Source organism: Phalangium opilio, unplaced genomic scaffold (genome assembly GCF_054372755.1).
Source record: "Phalangium opilio isolate 3A_F unplaced genomic scaffold, DU_Popi_V2 ptg000031l_1, whole genome shotgun sequence".
In the NCBI taxonomy this organism is placed as follows: domain Eukaryota; kingdom Metazoa; phylum Arthropoda; class Arachnida; order Opiliones; family Phalangiidae; genus Phalangium; species Phalangium opilio.
The window spans coordinates 11,329,979-11,347,629 of NW_028324158.1; the positions used below are offsets into that span (position 1 = coordinate 11,329,979).

The window sequence follows — 17,651 nt, forward strand, 5'->3', positions numbered from 1 at the left end:
ACAGTAAACGCTAAAATAGGCCTTAATTGTACCAGATTATCCAAAATAGGCCTTAATTGTACCAGATTATCCAAAATAGGCCTTAAATGGTCCAGATGATCAAAAATAGGCCTTAAATGGTCCAGATGATCAAAAATAGGCCTTAAACGGTCCAGATGATCAAAAATAGGCCTTAAATGGTCCAGATGATCAGGAATAGGCCTTAAATGGTCCCGATTATCAAAAATAGGCCTTAAATGGTCCCGATTATCAAAAATAGGCCTTAAATGGTCCAGATGATCAGAAATAGGCCTTAAATGGTCCCGATTATCAAAAATAGGCCTAAAAATGTTTATAATAAGTCAAAAGCTTGGCCTAATTGCTATTTAAAATGTCATTCTAAATATATAAAGTTTTAAATCTTTAATTATATTAATTTTACAAGTTGTTACAGAGTTATGTTTTACGTCTGTCAAAAGTTGTCACGCCTTAAGTAGTTTTGAAACAATGGAATAATTCAACAGTTTAATTTTTGTTCATTTTCGCGTTAAGCCTAAATTAGAAAAGTTTCTTCTTATAAACAATCCCTACAGTTTCCTTACTAACTACCGTAAAATGCACAAGGCGTACTTGATTTTGAGTGACATCCTTAGAAAAACAAACTTGACGGCTCTAATTAGCTCATCCTTATAATGGATTACTCGCAAATAAAGGAAAACTTTATTATAAGGAGGGGAAAAAAAATTAATACATAGAAATAAAAATGTGTTTAGCCCTGCAGCATGTCCTCCCTGTTGGTAGCTTGAGTCTTCTTTTGAAGGGTCTCTCCCTAAAGCCCCAGGACCTGAAGTCCCCAGTTGACAACGTACGTTAGTTGAAAACAACCTCCAAGGGGTTCTTCCAAGGTTTACTGTAAACAAACATGTTTTTTTCTTGGTTAGAATCAGTTTTGTATTAGTTTTTAACATAAAAATGTTTTTTCAACTTGAAATGATACCAAAGATATTATTGGGTTGGTTAAGTTAGTTGCAGTCAAACTTAGGGCTTGTTTTAGCATGAAAAAGTATGGTTTTTGATGCTTTTCCGAGTTTGGGAGAGGGAAATATGTTTATCTACGAAATTCGCCACGTGGGGGCCAGGTATGTTTGGTATCCTGTGGGTTTCAGTTAGATCCAATCCCGAGTTTCTCTAAATTCTTTCATCCAATCAAATATATTCTAAGTTTGTAACCATCCTGTATGAAGATGGCTTCAAAACACTTAACCACAAGTTTCTTTATCTTTTTTTTCTCCTATTTCGAGGGCTTTTTTTGAGTTTGGGGTCAGGAAAAGGTCATATTTTAGGAGGGTTTTCAAGTATGTTTGTAACTATTTCGAGTACACTAGGTACTTGTGAGTTCATACATGTTTTAGAATCTATAGGGTGAAAATTATTCGTATTCTTATTTATAGCTAAGAAACCCATAATATGAAGTTTGGAAACTTGCCCCTGTAACGTGTTTTCACTGTAGATGAGTAGGTAAAAGTTACCTTAGTTCTGATGGAATTCAACTTAGATTTGTATCTTTGAAATGGATGCTTAAGTTTGTGAATTTTTGCGTTTAAATATTTGATTTATCGAAACAAGAAAGCAAATCGATGTTTAATTCGGTAACCCACGTAGTTAGTGACGTCAGAAATAAGATCACAAACTTGTATATCATTTATCTGGGGTTTAAAACACGTGTATGTCATACAAACGTAACCAGATTGACGTCAATTCACTCGTTACTTAACCAGTCGTACTAGATTTTATCTAGTGAAGACAAGTTTTGTCATAAAATTGTATTGTAATGTCGTTTCTCAATGTTTGACTTACAGTCAAAATGTCAAATTTAAAAGAAATGCGTTTAAAATTACAATTTTAATACTCTCCGATAATATTATAGGGAGAGTTTATTTATCTCGTGTTTAGCGCGCTTTTTTCAAAAAGATACGTATTTTTGCTGTAAAACGCGCTGAATTGTAAGTTACAATGCTTTGACTTAAAGCGTTTTTGAATTCAGCCTTTACGCTTGCTAAAAAGCCCGCGAAAATACCCTTATCTCCATCTCGACTTACGACGCCTTTGCTCTAAGCTCGCGAGTTCTAAAATTGCAACTTCATATTTCTTCCCCCTTTCTTTATCGCCCCCCCTTCTTCGTGAAGCTTTCCACAGCTTCATTGACGCGAGCTAATCGGTTACGTTGGTGAATTATCGTTAATTTTTTAAGTCTGGTTAAAGTATTTAAAATTAGGCCGAAATGAATTAATTTTGCGATCAAAACTGCGCCAAGATAGAGGAATCAAGGATTCAAATCATTTTGGGATAAGTTTTAACTGTAAGTTCGTCTTTTTGGCAAGTCATTATTTGTGATGTACCGTTAGGCTTAATAGGGGGTTTAGGGTTAAAAAAAGGCGAGGATGAGTCGGGGCAAAATATGTAGCTTCAGTTCCCCCCCCTTCTCTACCATCCCCCTTCTTCTAGAAGTTTCCAAAGTTCCGACAGCCATTTTTCAGTTTGATTGACGCGAGCTAATCGGTTATGTCGGTGAATTATTGTTAATTTTTTAAATCGGGTTAAAGTATTTAAAATTAGGCCGAAGTTAATTAATTTTGCGATCAAAACTGCGCCAAGATCGAGGAATCAAGGATTCAAATCATTTTGGGATGAGTTTTTACTGTAAGTTCGTCTTTTTGGCAAGTCATTATTTGTGATGTACCGTTAGGCTTAATGGGGGGTTTAGGGTTAAAAAAAAGGCGAGGATGAGTCGGGGCAAAATATGTAGCTTCAGTTCCCCCCCTTCTCTACCATCCCCCTTCTTCTAGAAGTTTCCAAAGTTCCGACAGCCATTTTTCAGTTTGATTGACGCGAGCTAATCGGTTATGTCGGTGAATTATTGTTAATTTTTTAAATCGGGTTAAAGTATTTAAAATTAGGCCGAAGTTAATTAATTTTGCGATCAAAACTGCGCCAAGATCGAGTAATCAAGGATTCAAATCATTTTGGGATGAGTTTTTACTGTAAGTGTGTCTTTTTGGCAAGTCATTATTTGTGATGTACCGTTAGGCTTAATGGGGGGTTTAGGGTTAAGGCGAGCTAACCTTGACTCTCGGCAAAATGGGGGGTGTACGGAGGATCAAGATAATGGCTGCGGAAGAAGTTGTATTTGTTCTCCGGTAAATTGGGTCGCGCCCCGTTGGTCAGTGATGGGATCCCGATGGAAATTCAAAATGGCCGGTTTTTTCAATTGAAGCATCGTCTTTGCTTTGGGATAAATAAATGGAAATCTTTTTAAGCCTAATTATTTTTAAATTAATTTTTTTTTGAATCAAATTTTTTTTTTGAATCAAATTTTTTTTTTGAATCAAATTTTTTTTTTGAATCAAATTTTTTTTGAATCAAATTTTTTTTTGAATCATTTTTTTTTTGAATCAAATTTTTTTTTTGAATCAAATTTTTTTTTTTGAATCAAATTTTTTTTTTGAATCAAATTTTTTTTTTTTGAATCAAATTTTTTTTTTGAATTAAATTTTTTTTTTTTGAATCAATTTTTTTTTTTGAATCAAATTTTTTTTTTGAATCAAATTTTTTTTTTGAATCAAATTTTTTTTTTGAATCAAATTTTTTTTTTTGAATCAAATTTTTTTTTTGAATCAAATTTTTTTTTTTGAATCAAATTTTTTTTTTTGAATCAAATTTTTTTTTTGAATCAAATTTTTTTTTTGAATCAAATTTTTTTTTATTAATGTTTTTGAATCCAAATTTTTTTTTGAATCCAAATTTGGTTTTTGAATCCAAATTTGGTTTTTGAATCCAAATTTGGTTTTTGAATCCAAATTTTTTTTTTTTAATCCAAATTTTTTTTTTGAATCCAAATTTTTTTTTTGAATCCAAATTTTTTTTTTGAATCCAAATTTTTTTTTTGAATCCAAATTTTTTTTTTGAATCCAAATTGTTTTTCCATTGAATTTTTTTTTAAATCTGAATATTCTTTTCTTAATACTAATTATTTTTTATTCCAAAATTTATAAAACGGAAATAGTAATTCTTTTAACAGAAACTCGAAACTAGTTTTAAGAAATGAGTCGTAAGATACTAATATTTTAAGTATTTGGACAATCTTGTCTTATTTTAAATCAGCGAGCCCTAACTTAGAATACAACAATACAATCGCATAAACGTTCCACACAGACGGCAGACAAATTCGAAAAATGTTGTGACTTTTTAACCTCTATTATTATTATTACAAAATGAGAAATTTTTTTGGATAGAAAATAGGATCGTCCCAAGTACAGACATGGCTTTACCAACCCATATTTAAAATAATTCGGTAGTCCCAAATGGGAAGCTTTATGTTGTCAATCTTTGAAAAGAAGGTTGAGGGCAACAACATTGTGTTTCCTAATTGTTAAATTTCCGTTCTGTTTAGTCTCTCTCTCTCTCCCTTTCGCGTCTGGGTAGCTTTTTGGATAGCAGGTGATGATTTTAGTTTGGGGGGGGGGGGAAACACCTCCATTTTTCGTGCCTTTTGAAAGCTACCAACATCCTTAGTTATACGTATTTTCTATTTCTTTGATAAAAATCCAACGAGGATAATTTTTAGTTTTGAGAAGTCGAGCTATTACGGTTGTCAAGTGTTTCTTTTTTTTCTTTCTTCATGGGGGAATTCGTGGCTACCCGATATTTTACCACTCAAAGCAGAGACAACTAGAAATTATCCGGGATTCGCTCAGGATAAGAATAAAAAGCGAAGGGGGAAGCCCAAAATTTTTGCCTGATCTTGACGGGTTCAACCAACCAAATTCTTCCTTTATTTTTGCTTCATTCCTATTGTTAGAAGCTCATTAATTTAAAGTAAATTATCTTGTTTTAAACTGGGCCTGATTAGAGAAGGTTTGAACGATTTGTTTATTGTTTATCTAAAAGGTTGATAAATTATAGTTAAATCATTTAAATTGTGAAAATATCTTTGACCTACCTAATATAAAATTAAATTTAAATATTTAATTATGGATGGAATTAAATTAAGAAACCCTTTCCCAATTCTCTTAAAAAGGAGTTTATGAAAACTTCAATTTAGTTTGCTTCTATTATATATTAATTGCTTGGGGATATCTGCTTGGTAGACATTTTTGATATCTGTAATTGTTAGCTATACCTTGATGATTTTTTTTATTATTATTTAAGTTGGGCCTTTTCTTCTTCCCTCGTATTGGTTCGCTTCTTACATGTTTTGTTATAATTGGAATGGCCGGTTCATTGCTTTATTTCATTGTTTATTGTCTCGGGCAAAAACGAATTGTTATTTAGATTAACACGCGAGGTATAGGATCCCCATTCCTTCAAAATGACGTCTCTTCTTCAGATGGTCGCATTATTTTCCAAACTCCACTCGCAATTTAATTATTCCCACTGTTTTGTGTTTTGATTTGTTTTGATTTTTACTAAGCTTATATGGAACCTTTTATTTGGATCGCACGCATACATAGACTGACATTTAAGTCCTGGAGAGGGGGCGGGGGGGGGGGTTTGAATTAAATTTTTGAGTTTTATGATGACGTACCAGCTTTGATAAATTCGCTTTTCCTGGTAATTTAAGTGTATTTTTATTAGGATATTATGGCATTTTAATTCTGAATTATTTAACTGGCTAAATGTTTTAGGCAAAAATAAAGAAACCCCCGTAGGTTAGCTTACCCCAGGTACACTGGTGCATTGCGGGCCTGACGTTGCTACAGGCGTGGGTTAGGACCCCCGAACTCGGTTCATTTTAGGCCAAACACGAGGAAAAAATATGAGCTAAGCAATCTTTAAACGTTTAACAATAGAAAGCTAAAGATTTTTTTGACGGATCTAGTACCCTTAACTCGGATGGTTGTATGAGGAAGTAAAAAAAATGACACTTCTAGACAGAGTCGTGCCGGGCCTTACGGTTAAGATCTATCATCGTCTGCTACAGTCGGACGTATGCCCCGAGTTACTTGACAGCGTTACGAAACGCGTGACAGACCCATCCCCAATCTTATTCAGCAATCACCTCTGACATTAACACGTAGCTTATAGGTTAAGTAGCCTGACAGTACCGTCTGGCACGTCCGTACTCATGGCGGATCGTGGGCCGTGCACGCTGCTTCGACCAACCATCTTTCATTTTTTGGCCTCGACACCGCGTCCATATCCACGCGCCAAAAACGAACCTCTTTTTTTTTTATATCGCGCGCCCAAACTTGATAGCTAAAGCCAGGACTAGTATATTTAAAGTGTCTGTGACTTAATTCCAGTTTTCATTATCATCAATTTAGTTAATACTATAAAGAAAGGCTTTGACCACTTGATATTGCGGGCCTTAATTTTAAAAAGATGCATTTCTTATTATTTAATTAATTATTCGGTTTTAAAGTAGTATCGAGGAGCAATTAAGTCACTTGTGAATATTGTGTACACCGCGATTAATTTCGAAGTTAATTTTCATTTCGTGAGATTCCTCTGGTTTCATGAGATTTCTATTATTAATTTCGGTACGAGTGATTTGCATTTTGATTTCTTTAATTTGTAACGCGTTAGTTTCCCCACATTTCACGAAATTTCCTCCGATTTCGTGAGATTCAAACGAGTCTTCCGTGAAATTCCCCTCAAATTTCACGAGGTCCCTTTTGTAGATAGATTCCGTGATATTTCACGCAGATTTCATGGCATTCACTCGTCACGATTTTGTCAAAATTTAGTGTCAAAATATTTCACTATGAATTCAATTGTACTCCGTATTTCACTTGTGATTTTTGAGCCCTCGTGTGGGAAGTTGCCACGATCTTTTTAATTTCGTGAGATTTCCTCGGGTTTCACGAGATTTATTGTATGAATTTCGGTACGAGTGGTTTTCCTCGTGATTTCTTTGATTGGTATAACGCGTTAGTTTCCCCATATTTCACGAAATTTCCTCCGGTTTCGTGAGATTGAAACGCGTGTTCCGTGAAATTCCCCTCAAATTTCACGAGGTCCCTGTTGTAGATAACGTGATATTTCACGTAGATTTCATGGGATTCACTCGTAACGATTTCCTTAAAAATTATTATTTTCGGTTGTGACTTCGCAATGGCCCTTCACACAAATTATATGAGAGTAAAAGCCTTTCTCGAGCAAACTAAATATTATCATCGTAAACAAAACGATATTTAAAACAAATTATTAAAAAATAATAATAAACAATGTCACGGACACTTTGATCAGGAAAGAGTGAGAAGTCTGGTAAAGCGTGTAGAAAAAATAGTTTGTCGACAACTTAAGACACGAACTGTTATATAAGGGATGACCCAGAATTTTTTTTTTTTTTTTTTTGGGATCGTGTTGGATATAAATGATTTCTTAACCACTTTGGAAATCGACGCGTCGGCCACGGCATAGCTAGCTACCAAGAACATTTTTTTTTCTTTCCTTCCTAGTGGGCAGGCAACACTTAGAGCCACTATATCGGATTATTGATAGTGGTGCCTGTACCCCCTTTTTTATCACAAGCCAAGCTTGGATTTCTAACTTTTCCCCCTTACCAAGCGTCCCGTACGTCCCTTCTTCATTGGAATATAAACTGCGCGCTGGTATATTGTTCATATTGAAGTTGAACCATAATTCAAAGCTAAATCCCAAGTATTTGCATCCTAGGTTTGAAATATACGGGTCGTTCGCCTTTGGTTACGGCGTAAACTCGAGGTTAAAAATGAGAATGGTTGGTATACTGGTGGCTATAGTGATGGACTGAATTTGTTTGTGGTCTTGTCGGTTAGCTACATTCGAGAGATGGTTTATTGCGCGCTGTATCTTAACATACCTCAAAGATAAGGCCCCTTTTTTAAGAGTAAGGGTGTTTGGGTATACTTTGTGACGTGAAATATTAGACGGGTCACTGAAGGTGGTGCGGTCATTTTTCAGGGGAGTTGTGTCTTTGCAAAATATCCCTTAGTATAGCCAAGAAGCGATATCTAGTTTATTAGGGAGAAGGTATAAATTCGCCACATTTCCAGCTTTATCTCTCCAGTCCAAACGTAGGTCCGGACTCGACTCCGGAGTTAATCCCCGTCTATAAATTACAGCCAGCATCTCATTGGTTCTTGAAAACTCACGTCAGCACGACGCGAATGACGAAAATTACAGTCATATTTTCCAATTGAGGAGAGGCGAAATAGCCCGGGGCCTCCTTGTACGTCCCCCTTTGTATTTTGAAAGGGGGACTGGAACTATGGCGCGCGAATACTTATACCTTCTCCCTAGTAAACAGATATCGCTTCTTGGTATAGCTAATTTTGACTGTTAATATTATTTGTACTGCCAAAGTTTTAAGATAATTGTAAAATTGCTTTGTTTAATTTATAAGAGTTAAATTCAAATTTTAGTTTGAAATTACACCTGATTCTATTTAGAATAAATCGCCAAAAAAAATTCCACCGCGGAAAGATGAAATAGAGTGCAAACAAGGCTGGCCGAGAAAAGGCTGTCACGAACGTGTTACCGGGAATTAATCAACCGTTTTTTATATATATAATCTTGATTTATGGGTAGAAAATTTTCAGAGGTGCCTCCAGGTTCATTTCCTTAGTGGGAGGGGACGCGAACGTTTAAGGAGGGGGGGGGGGTCAATGCAGTGAAAATAATGATGAATTCTTTGTAAAGTGTGAACCTTACTTGATACTCTTAAACGCGTGACCGTGCAGCACCGCTTTAAGATAACTTGACCGACAGTTAAAGGTTATCATCGGATGGTTTTTGATACTTCATTAATTTTATTTTAAAATGAAGATAAATTTACGTACAACCAAAGGCTTAAGAATAAGGACCATAATTCCATTCGAATTGAGGGTATATTGAGGTAACTTTATAAACTCTTGCCCTAAGTTATAATACAATAGTCCAAAACCGTGCATTATTTACTTTTTTATGTATGTACCGGACAATTTCAAACACTGCATGTCCTTGACGTTTTAAGGTCATCGCCACACGCGCTCGGACATACGTTTTTGATACCGAATAGTCATTCTATCAATTTCAAAGAAACCTGATTCCATGAAAGAATATTTAACTGGGGTGTAGGGGTTTTTTTTTTGATCTCGCAGAGCTCAGGGTGCCAAAAACGAAAAAAAAAGATATCTAAAAGTTGAATCATTTCACGGTGGGCCAGCTAGAAAGAATAAGTCTTCTATCAGGCCTAGAAACGTCCAAAATGTATATGTATAGGACAGGGGGGTCTATGGTATACAGTTAAATATTGCCTTCTATATATAACTAAGGCCCAAGATGCGTAGCTAAGGACTTTTTTAGCAATCCCCCTCTCTGTATGTAAGAAATTCTAAAGAAAAGAGAGCCTGTAGGGTCTACTCCGCTGCCATGGCGTAACGTTTCAAACCAACGTCGCTTGAATAGACTTTCTTAGTGATTTATGCCCTGAATACTTCTTATTTCCAGCACTACTTAGCGAGTTTTCCGCTCGTGGACCCCCAACTCGGTCCGCTCTCCTCTGTCCGAGGCGTATATATATATAGATGAGCCGGCTTGACTTTTTCATATATAAAAAATATTTCTAACGTCTTTTACTTAGAAACTAGCTTAGCTCTATTAATTTTTTTTCTTTTACCCTCATCCTTCCTTAGATAGCCAAGGCTTAGAAATTTTTAATACCAAATTTATTTTTGCGCTTTAAAAGTCATTGGACTTGTACATAGGCGAAAATTCTGAAGAATTTGGGATTATCCTGTCTGTATCGTCGCTATCTATTCATAACATGGGGTTTTTTTTGTGTGTATTTTTTTCCGCTTATTCAAATGGCGGGTATTTTTTTAAAAGGCGCGATTGAAATTTTATAGATGCTATCCGAGGCATCGGTTTTATTTATTTTAGGCTTAGCTATTTAAGAATATTTCTTAGGTTAATTAATTTTACTTCATTCAAATCTAACGAGTTTATTATATACTCCGTTTGGTCATTTATAATCTGAATGAATTTAAATTTAGCAAATCATCAAATGAAAAAAAATTTAAATCTACTCTCTCTCTCTCTTTCTCTCTCTGAACCCATCTTAAATAAGCTTATTTTATTTATACGTAAGAAATACATTAGATATTGCGTAGTACCATGGCATGCAAGATGTAAGTAACTATATATCCACGCGCATTACGTTAAGGTTTCTTATGGATAGCTCTATTCACCTATCCCAATACATTATCCCGTTATAGCCGTAGCCACAGAGTTAAATCGAGTTGGGGAGAAGGGAGAAAAGAAAAAACATGGGCATTTCTGCACCCACCGCCGCCGTAAAAAAAGGCCCACAGTGTTTAAGTTAAATGATGGAATAAAGGTTAAGCCGGGGGAGAATAGAAACGCCAGTAGAATTTTGAAAGACTGTACCCCCCGTATTTGTAGACATTGAATCGGATAAGGCGGATGGTCACCCATCTCCCTGCATTAAGAAATTATGAGTCTGTCATGCTTTTTTATCCAACCCCCCCCCCCCCCTTGTGCTTCTAAGAGCACTCATTTTTCTAAAAAAAGAGCCTGCCTACGTCGACCGATGAAGTCCGAGTAGAGAACGTGTGTGTGCACCAAACTTTGCGCGCGCGCGCCAAAATAGAGCGGGGAAAAATCGAGAAAAATGAAAAATGTCCGTAAGCCCGAGCGGACGACGGCCGTACGCGCTGCTCTGCTCTGCTCTTCTCTTTGGGAGTTATTGGCCCAAGCTACTAATGCAAAAAGGGGCCCCCCTGTCTCTAAGGCTTTCTTTCAAAATATTATATACCCTAATATTCCCCCCTCTCCTTTTTATTTGATAGCCAACTAAGATTTCATCCAGCGATTACTTTATCTCCCCTGAAAGATATTTTTCGTTATTTCCACGTATTATCGAAAACCAACTCATTACTCAGATCAGAATACGCGCTCTTGTGCTTTCTTGTATGTATGGTACAGGGAAAAATGTTATATGATTTCCTTTGGTTCCTTCGTTCGTTCGTGAGTTGGGAACTTTGGAATATGTCTCTATAAAATTGAGTTATAGATTAATTAGTTTATTTGGAAATTGGGGCTATTTGTGGATTTGTGGATATAACACACGTGACTAAGGAGATACCCTGAATTTTAATATTTAAGTCTGTATTAAGACATTAACAAAGTCATGTTGGAATTATTAGGCTGATTTTTATTAAGGTCTGTTAGTGATTTTTTTTCTGTTGCATATTTGCACCGTAATTTTTTTTGCCTATGTTTTATTATCCTGCGTAATAAAACGATGGCTCGAGTTTTGTAATTCTGATTAATTTTAATTAATACATCTGGCCAATCTGCCGAACTATATTTCAACGTGACTTATTTTTTTATTAAAAGTGGATTATTAAGATTATGCTGGGAGTAGTGGCGTACTCCTGTAATCTGGCGTCTCAGAGGCAGAATCAGGGTGTTGTCCTGTAAAGATAACAACAATTCCATCTATTCCCCGTTCAGGGATTGTTTTCTAAGTGATCCATAACGGCTTGGTTCTTCCTTAAATTCCCTAACTCCTTCTCCAACCGTTGTGAGGACAGTTCCCTGATTGTACTCGCGTCCTCGTGGTGTATGATTTTATACATTAAACTCTTCTCTGTCCGTGTGTTAAAATCCTCGAAAACGCATAAAATTTTAACAACTTTATGAATTCTAATTTTTGCGCTTAATATGGCGCCATATTTATTCCCTTCTCACGCGATAATGGTTAATTTTTTAATTTTAATTAATTTATTGTACTTGGGCCAAATTTTTGCAAACTTCAGATTGACAGTTTCGATAAAATTTCCTAATTGAAATTACACTTTTCTTTTTTCATTCGGTTTTTTATAAACTCAAGATTCAAGAAACGGAGGTCCTAAGTTCGAAATATTTCTTTCGCATTTTTTCTTTTTTTTTTAAGAGAGATAAACATCACGAATAGTTTAGAAAGTTATAATTTTTCCAATTAACCCCGTTGCAATTTCGCCTGTCAACGTCCTTACGCGGGCTAATAAATTAACGTCAGATATTATACGTAACGCTTTCTTATAAATTTATTTTAAAACCACCGCGCTTCAAACGTCATTGACACAATATTCAAATCTATATACAGTATAAATATTAATTGGTATCTAAGGTGCGTGCGTGCAAATCGTTAATGAAAATCGTCTATACTTTATTTTGTTTAGGATTATGTTTAACGAGATTAAATTAATTAAGAATTTTGGGTGATTCCCTTATGATTTCATTTAGTTAGTTTTAATTTCCCCATAACTCCGAGATTCGCCTCAAATCTCGTGAGATTCCAACAATAATATCCGTGAAATTCGCCTCAAATTTCACGAGAACCTTTTGTAGAGTTAGCTATTGTGATATTTCACATTTGATTTCATGGGATTCACCCAATGCGGAATTAGTGATTGTGAATATTAATTATTTCTTGAAATAAACCGGTTTTCATTAACAGGGCTCCCACCATGTCCCTAAAATACCTAAAACCCCCTACTTTTTTTTGAGGTCCCTAAACCACCATAGAATTGTGATTTGGTCCCTAAATCACCATATTCCTAGTTTAATGTGCCATCAGCTTGTAATATTCAACCCAAAGTCCAATTTACACATTTATATTTCTTATTTAATTGAAAAACGAAAAAAGACTGATTGTTAAGTGTGATAGAATTGTGATAGATAAAACGTAGTAATGTAATAAACAAAAACTAAGTCAGTTTTATGATAAAATATTTTTACAAATATCTGACTGTCATTTTGTGAAAACAGGGATAGATTGGTGAAAATATGAGTTCAAATAAAGATCCCATTTTGGTTCCTATTTGGTCCCTAGTTTAAAAAATTCGGTGCCTATTTCACCCTATTTCTAGCCTAAAAAATCCCCTATTTCCCTACTTTTTTTTAAGATTTTGGTGGGAGCCCTGCATTAATGATTTGCATATCGCGTTATTAAAATTTTGGGTGATTTCCTTATGATTTCATTTAGTTTAGTTTTTATATGCCCTTTTTTATATCTCCGAGATTCTCCTGCAAATCTCGTGAGATTCCAACAATAATATCTGTGAAATTCGCCTCAAATTTCACGAGCACCTTCTTTAGAATTAGGTATTGTGATTTTTCACATTTGATTTCGTAGGATTCACCCAATGCTGAGTTAGTGATTGTAAATTTTAATTATTTCTTAATATAAACCGGTTTTCATTAATGATTTGAATATCGTGTTATTAAAATTTTGGGTGATTTCCCTTATGATTTCATTTAGTTAGTTTTTTTATCCCCATATCTCCGAGATTCTCCTGCAAATCTCGTGAGATTCCAACAACATCATCCGTGAAATTCGCCTCAAATTTCACGAGCACTTTCTTTAGAGTTAGGTATTGTGATATTTCACGTTGATTTCATGGGATTCACCCAATGCGGAATTCTTACAAATTATAAATTTTAATTATTTCTTAAAATAAACCGGTTTTTATTAATGATTTGAATATCGTGTTATTAAAATTTTCACGTAAATTAGAAAATTATTGATAATGGTAAAAATAAATATATAAAATTACAACGACAACAAGAAAACCAAAAAAAAAAAAAAAAAAAATTGTACGGAATGTGTACATTTTTTTTAAAAAGAGAAAGAAAGCGTAGTATAAAAGTCAAGACCAAGTCTAACTTGGACTATACACCCCTAACGTATAACTTTCTAAACTAAAGAATGCTTATTTATCTCACAGTCTTTTACCCGAGTTTCCCGCGTTCTCTGATTGCCGGTTTTTACCGAAGAGAACATTTTATCTAGTTAGCGAATCTACGGCGCGTCGCTCGCTCCACGTTCTCTCTCTCTTTCTCTCGGCAAGCAAGAGGGGATCGCTAGACTTCCCGCTGCAAAAAAGTTAAGGGGAATGTTTCCTTCTCTCCGACTGACTCCCTAATCTTGGACGCATCTCTAACCTGTCCATCATTCTCTTAAAAAACACTTGGGCTTCTTATTTTTTTAAAAAAAGAAAAACCATGGCATCCCCGTGGCAGGACCGCGTCACGGGGAATCTTACGTTGTTAGCTTGATCTTTTTTTTTAAAAGAAATTTAGAAACGAAAAATAGCTTAAAGTTTTGGTTGTGCGCGCGGGGTCCGAGACAGTGTATGGCGTGCCATTTTCATTAAATTACGCCGCAGAAGTTACGGGAACTTTAGGATGGTGAGCTCCGCTTGTTGTAGGTTAGGTTATACTGGGTAATAGGGATTCGAGAAGGACTTGAGCTGTATGGGGCTGTCTCGGGATCAAGGATGAGTAGGGGACCCCGCTTGAATCGGGAGAGGAAAACAACATCGCCTCTCCAGGATTGAAACACCGTACCACACCATACCGGGAGAGACTCTCTCTCTTTTCTATGTCCCTTTCTGGATGGGCGACCGCCCCTCTCTCTCTCTTATACACCGTACCGTTTCCCCTCCCGATTCTATTCTATATGGACAAGCCATCACTTTAATTAGACACGTTCGCATTAGAATAGGACCCGTAAAAACATTGACTTGTTTGGAAAATTGTGTTAGGGTTTTAAGACTAATTTTGTGTGAGAGGGCATATTAATCCGCTCCGATTTTGCTTGATAAACATTTAATTGAGGTTGTAAAAGAAGACTAATTGTAAACAATAGCTTTACTTATGCGATCTAGACTTTATAGTCTCAAAATATACATTTTTCGGACTAGTTTTAGAAATATCTATCAAGAAAGATGGTTGGTTCTCTATAGGCCGGGCCCTAGCGAATATCCTAACCTAACCACTGTCAAGGAAACTATAGGGCTGGGTTTCACAGTATTAGGTTTTAGAACAGCTTTATATATACGTAAACCATATAAGATTCTCTCTCCCTTTTGCCGCGCCGCGATTTTAAGAGCCTTGCATAATTTAACAAAGAGCCTTAGGACGAGGGGATGGTGTTCCAAAACCGATTGTATAGTCCGCCGGCCATTCTCGCCTCTTTTAAGGTTATTACAAAACTCGGAGACAATCTAAAAGGACGACTAGCTAGCTAGCTAGCTTGATGCGGCCCGGCGCATAAATGCTTAATATTTCACGCAAAAGGGGAGGAAAATGCCACTACTGTACTCTCTACGGGACTAAGAGTGTTTCCGACACAAAATGCTGCCAGTTTGCCTTAATCCGAAAAATTTGTTTTAAATTAGTTAATGGCTAGCCGTGAGAAAGTCTCGGGTGAAAATCTGTATGGGCTTGAGTGGAAATGACTAGGAAAAGTACTTTTATCGCCGTGTTTTAAACAATTAGGAAACCAAAGTTATAGATATACGCCCGCGCCTTGTTTTATGGGGAATTGAGTGTTATCTGCATATGGGATATTGTTTGGTGCGGATTTATACAATTTGCTAATATGGTTTTAATTTGTTAGTTATCACTTAAAGGAGTAAATTTTAGTTATTAAGTGTATTGAAAACCATTTTAGTTTAACTTATAACAAATATGTCGCTGGTTAAATACAGGTTACTCTTAATTTGAAAAGTAATTAAAGTTAGTTATTTTGTAAATACATTATTGCAAACTCAATCCAGTGAATTGAAGCGTTTGTTTGTTTACGAGGGTGTAGTCTGTAGTTAATCAAATAAGGCTTACGATCTTCGAAAAGAGAATTTTAATCACGAACAAACAATAATTAAACGCTTCTAAGCTCAATTTGACTCTATACGCCTTTTGTTAATCAATTTTCTTAAAATGCCCCTCAAAACGCTCGCGATATTTAGACAATCTTCGTTAAAAGTAAATTTCTTACATTCTTTAAAATTATTAAACCCAATTAAATCCCAATCAAAATTAAAGAATAAAAAATTCAAGAGACGCTTACCTACGGCCTAAAAAACAGTAGAGGCTTGACGGTCGGTAAAAGCATAGGAGGACCCGTCCGTGTCTAGCCACGCGGGGCTCGGAAGATTAGAAAACTGACCGTATTGTGACTCCACCTGGCGGTCGGAAGCCGTACGAAAATGGGGGGGACGGAAAAACAATATTATACCCAGAAGAGAGGAGAAGCTAGATGGGTGCGCAAGCGTAGAAAACTGGTACGCGGGGGATAGATGGGGCCGGAGTCGACTCCGGACAGCTACCTATCCCAAGCAAAATGGGCGGGGCCAAGCTCGTACGTTATCCAAACTTGGCAAAGGTATACGTCAGAAAGGGGGCCGGAAAAGAGGGGTGTTGTCTTTTCCCAGAGCTTGACGGTTAATATGTAAAAAACTTATCCCGAATTGGGAGGGGGGAAATTACTAAGCCCATAGTTTTAGCGGAGCAACAGGGGGAATTTTTACCTGAAAAAGGCCGGACCCTTCCTTCCTTTAGTCTTTCTCTTCTTACCTACCTGAGTAGTAGTAGGTGTGTCCGAATGACGGTGGTGGTGGTTTGTAGAGGGGGGCAGGAATACGACCAGGGGGGGGGGAAAGAACAGAGGGAAAAATTTAAACAGATTAGTTTTTTCTCCGTTTTCGATGTTAAGGAAGAAATTAAGAACACCTGCGCTGCTAGTTATATTGGGTTTTGGGCTTAGACTGGTTTTAGGTCTCTTATCCTTAGTACAATGCCAATGGAAGAAATAGGTTAATTCTTTATTATTATTATAATTTACCATGCATTTGAATCCATATCCTTTCAATTTTCGTTTTGGGAATATTTCTGCCTAAAATCGCATTAAAGTTCATTCAGATCAAAGTGTATTATTTAATTCTTCGATAAATTGTAAAATTTTAGGGTATTTTGATGTATTCGTTAAATACATCGATTATTCGGAGAAAATTCTGTTGATCCAGCGCTCAGCGGGTGAAACACTTCTACAGGGGCCCCCATATTGCACCGTGCTTTATTTTTACCCCTTCGTAGTTCGACTTCTCCGCTTAGTCAGTCGTAATGTTTAGAAATTGCAACATTTCAACGGGAGGCCGACCGTTTATTGCCAATATAAAATTCTAATAACCGTAAAAAATTCGTAACACGTAATATTTTCAATCTTTTATTTACATACAGTCAATTTTAAAACTATTTTATATTTAAAAAAAAAAATAAAAATATGGGAGAGACCTCGCACCAATGATGGATGTTTGGCAGTTACAATAAAGCTTTCATTCGTAAATAATTACGAGTGATAATTTAAGGATGAACTCCACCCCTATTTACTCCCCCCCTTATTTTTTTTATTTTGGGTGTTTTTTTTTTTCTTTGTTTTTTTTTTTCTCTTCTTTCCCGCCATTTTTCCTTATGGATATGATGGGGCTGCTTTGCAAGGTTTTTGGCGCGTCCCTCCTCGAGGCCTATCAATCTATTAGGTAGCGACCCCGTCGAGTTTTCACCCTCTTTCATAAATCTCTCGGCGTCTAGGGTTTTTCTTTCTAACAATAATTTTTATCAAAGAAGATGAGATGAACCTATAGGTTCTTCTCTAGGAGAAGTTGGAATATATGTGTATGTATATAAAAAAATTGATGGTTAATTCCCTCCCCCCCTTTCAATGAATATTAGCTTCTTTAGCGTTAGGCTACTAAATAGGTATCTAGTGGTATTCGCGGTGTACGCCCCTTGGTCCGGGTTATTAGCAACTGGTGGAAGGTGTATTAGTCTCTAAGATACGTTTGTTAAGACTCAGTCAC

General features: G+C 36.0%; 1 long non-coding RNA gene across 1 annotated transcript; it reads right to left on the reverse strand.

The window, feature by feature from the left end:
* Nucleotides 1–387: 387 nt before the first annotated feature.
* On the reverse strand, nt 388–16,190 carry LOC149690620 (uncharacterized). The gene is made up of 2 exons (XR_016383770.1): nt 15,863–16,190; nt 388–889 (listed from the first exon to the last, which is right to left on the reverse strand). It is a non-coding gene; the product is annotated as an uncharacterized LOC149690620 (long non-coding RNA).
* Nucleotides 16,191–17,651: the final 1,461 nt, after the last annotated feature.